At 42.3% G+C, this 4302-nt stretch overlaps 1 long non-coding RNA gene across 1 annotated transcript; it reads left to right on the forward strand.

Moving 5' to 3' along the window:
• The first annotated feature begins 406 nt into the window (after window positions 1–406).
• Window positions 407–3965, forward strand: LOC125507376 (uncharacterized). Its single transcript, XR_007282886.2, has 3 exons — window positions 407–1599; window positions 2374–2547; window positions 3579–3965. It is a non-coding gene; the product is annotated as an uncharacterized LOC125507376 (long non-coding RNA).
• Window positions 3966–4302: the final 337 nt, after the last annotated feature.

The raw sequence follows: 4302 nt of genomic DNA on the forward strand, positions 1-4302 counted from the left end.
TCCAGATAAGGTAGTGATTGACAGAGTTCTCTAGTCACTATCACGAAGTTACTGGAACTTCATAATGAACTATAATATGCAAGGGATGACGAAAATCATTCCCCGAGCACACTACACCACAACACTTATTTGGGCGCAATCAACTGCCGGGAGAAATACCAGGTTAACGGCAAACTATCTATCGGGAATCTCATTACTGCCGGCAGAAATACTTAATGGTGGATGAACTGTCGGTAGAAGTTGAGCAACGCAGGCATATAAACTACCGACAACGATGTCCACATTTTAGGTCACCTTATCTGCCGGGAGAACTGAACCCCGACTCATTATCTACCGGTATTGTGTGTGCCGAGACATTTCAGCAAAAAGACAAAATAAATAGGCTCTGCACCTCACCCTCACCTCTTCTATTCCCCCAGGTCATGCCCCCAAATCCGGCAGCCTTACACCCCCGATCCCATCCGCCACCGACCACCCTTCGCCGCTCCCGACCTCAGCGGCAGTCGATAACCCTCCGCCGTCCCCGACCATAGCCACACCCTTCACCGTCCCCGACCACCCTCCACTGTCCCCAAACCCCTACCGCACCCGGCTTCCTTCCCGACCACCGCGGCGGGCTAGGGTTTGACGCCGCTGGCCCTCCTGGTCGTCCTCCAGTTGATCTCTAGAGGAAACGGCTTCCATCCTCCTTCCAAAGCCTGTGAGCACGGATCTGGCTCCTCCCACCGTTCCTTCCCCTCTCCTGCTTGGAGCCGCCTGTGACCACGGATCTAACTCTCCTCCACCAGCGGCTTCTGGGATGGCGCGGATCCACCTCTTCTCCACAAGCGCCGGCCGAGACGATGTGGATTCGCATCTCCTCCTCCCTCCCTGCCATGGCCGCCTTTATCCATTGCGCCCCCGCCTTGCAGCTCAGCTTCTGGAAGGAGATTTGGAGGAGTACCTGCTGCTCACGGTGGCTTCAAGCCTTCTTCCCAACTAGCCCCAGAGGCACAACGTTAAGGGTGCAAGCTCGACTGATTCAATGGTCTGCCTTGGCGTGATGGCTCCCCGTCAACAACCAGGTTGACCATGGTCTATGCTAGCTTGTAGGCCCTTATCTTGTGCACCTAATTGATGTGGCTCTCTTCATTGAATGAATTATGTTGATCTCGTAACTATTTTTAATCTAATGATAAGATCCGATTTATGCAAATCTTCTATATACAGTGTTTAGGTAGTAGGTATTATCTTATTGGTTTACAATACTGGTTCTGTTCCTGGGAAAAAGTATTGCTTGAATTGTATCTTGATCATCAGATCAGATTCATGAATTACTAGATGTTTCATGTGAGCTGTCTGGGTCCGAAGTCCCTTTGTTCACATAGTACATTTTTGTTTCTGTATGTGGATATTTATTTATTCTATGAATATAAGTGTTGCAAACTTCTGTGAAGTCTGATAAAAATAGAACAATGCAGCAGTTTCTTACCCTGTTCCAGTCTGCTGGAAGTGTCTTTGCTGCCTCTCCAAGATGCTGGAAGGTCACCTCCATCGATGCTCTGTCAGCCGCTTCCACAAGCCGCCAGACTTAAGGATGTAGAATTACATTTATGGAAGGTTCATATTCAATTTACTAAAAACATGAAGCATTGATCTCCTTTTAAATATGTTTGACTAGTAAATGGTATTTCTATGTAGCAGATGTGTGCGCAAGAAAGATAATACAGGATATCACCCACTTTCATGCCTTGGCTCAATAAAGCGACATTAGTGAAAAATAAAAACTGACAACTATACTTACGGGTAGACTGGTACCTAGCGCAAGTATAGGGTATTGTAGACTGGTGCAAGAAGAAATTAAAACCATTCCAAACAGATCATTTATGGTTTTTTGTTGGATGTCTGCATTCTAGCTAAAGATGACCTTGAAGTTAATTGTCCTCCATCTTGCTGTGATATTCAACTTTCTCTGTTTTATTTCAACTCTTCTATTTTTCCTGTAGTAATGAACGTCATGTGATAAGTGGTAGTACTATGTCAGAGTGATGTTGCTCTGCTTTGTACCAACTTAGAATTCATGTTTTAGACTAACCTAAAATTTCAGCTCCGCATTATAACTTAGGTCTTGAAAGGTTCGACAAGATCTTGAAGGTGTTGGAGGTTGGGCAAGATCCGCAAGGCGTCCATACTAGTTTTTTCTGCTAAATTTGGTAGTAGCTTCTCTGTTTGTGTTCTGCAAAATCCGACGGAAAAAGCAAGTGCTATGTTTTTATAATATAGATGATGATATTCAGCAACTAAATTGTGCCTTTCTTTCCAGTTTTCAGTTACATGCTTATCTGCGTGACACCTAACTTGTCAATCCTAATGTGCTACGAATTCTCGTTTCAGGAAAAAGAATGGAAAAGGAAGAGAAGAAGACAATGCTGAAGCACAAGAGCAACAGAGGCTATACTTAAAGCAAGGAACAATTAGGATTTTTAACGATTTGGGTCATTTACATTTTCAAATCTAAAATAAGATTTTGGAGGCCGAGCAAGTCAGCGACAAAATAAAAGGAAGAAGGTGATCGTTTGGTTACTGCATCTATTGTACAATTGCATATATCATAAAACTGCATCTTGTTACATGCTTTGCGCAGCTCACTTTGTCATGCACATTAATTCATGCTTTGCACAATTCACTTTGTCATGCATATTAATTCATGCCTTTTGTAGTTCACTTTGTCATGCACATATTAGGTGCATGTTGATGTTAAGTTTGCACATCATCTTGTTTTCTTATTTGTAGAGCAATGTAGAAAATCCTACTGTTAAAGGAACTTGAGTTCTTAGGTCCTACATAAATAGAGATACTCCGTGAGCAGCATAGATGAGATACTTCTATTCTTGTCAGCCCGCCTGAATGCGCGAGAGAGCCTAGTTGTTGCTCAAAGACTAAATGCACAACCCACTACAGCCTAGTCTATGAGAAGAGCAGACCAGCAAGCCTGAGATGATGTGTTTCCAAAATAACTGAGTGTTGACTAATGCCTTAGTACTACCATGGTTCAAATTTTGAACTTTTTTTCCTGTGTTTTTCTTTAAGTTGGCCCGCCCAGCTATTTTGTTGTAGCTCGTTCGCCGATCCAAATTAAATTCCATCCCGTTCAAATCCTATAGCAACTTCTTTGTAGGATAGTTCTCAATCATTTAAATCCTATGTCACTCATAAAAATAAATAAGATTTCAATGTATATTACCCGAAGATAATAATATCTTTCTGTGAACACTAGACACAAATCTGAGCAGTATATACTCCATTTGCAAATCAGTTCCATGTCCCTAATCATAGTTTTCACTAGTACGGAGTAAGTTGTAACTTGGCATTCGAACCGAGCAGCATATACTCCTTTTGGGAAGTTTTTGTATGCACGGTTCAAATATTTCCCTACTTGATCCAATTATGTAATATTGCTTGCTGTGATGATGAAGTGCTGCACATTCAGAAGAGTTTTATTTATGCGGATCAGTTAAATTGCAGCATGTCAAAATCTTCAATGTGTTAATTGAAAATCTGAAACAAGAGATCCATTTTGAGTTTTCGATTTGGTGCAGGTTTCTCAAAGATGAACAAGTTGATGGAGGTTTGGAAGATCTACAGGCTGACGAAGATTATGAACGCCTACAATTAAGTCGGTGTAGTGATAATGGAATATGCCTTGTTTGTTGAACATGGAGATTTGCTCTGCTCATGTTGGTGGTTGTTAAGTCAATGTATGCTCATGTTGGTTGTGTGGTGCATCAAGAAATAAATGTGTTTCTCCCTTTTTGGCACAACTTCAGCTTGGTTGTCTGGCACATCTAAAAACAGATGTATGCACTTCTTTTGTGGCACAATGTCTTTGTATATGATTGTATGATTATTTAATGAAGTTCAAGATTTTTGACTAGACCTTTATGTAACTTCATTTGAGATGTATATATAAATCGCATGATATGTCCTGATTGCTTGAACATAGTGAATGGATGCTAAATTGGGCAGATATGTTGCCCTTTTCTAGTGAAACTAACGTGATGGCATATTAATTGTCGGGCAAACAAGCTTCTGCAGGTAGTTCCACTGCCGGTATTTGTAGTCTCCCGTGCCTTAACCAATCTGCCGGGAGAATATTAACTGCCGGCAAATACACGTGCCAGGGCAGAAAAACTACCAGGAATAGTTTATCTGCCGGGACAAGTAATCCCCGGCAGCCGTTCTCATGGCAGTTCTATCTGCCGGGAGAAATGCTATCCCAGTAGTTTCTCTGGCCTCTAAAGGGCTTTCTCCCGGCAGATTACA

Source organism: Triticum urartu, chromosome 5A (assembly GCF_056163025.1).
Source record: "Triticum urartu cultivar PI428250 chromosome 5A, HENAU_Tu73, whole genome shotgun sequence".
Lineage (NCBI taxonomy): Eukaryota > Viridiplantae > Streptophyta > Magnoliopsida > Poales > Poaceae > Triticum > Triticum urartu.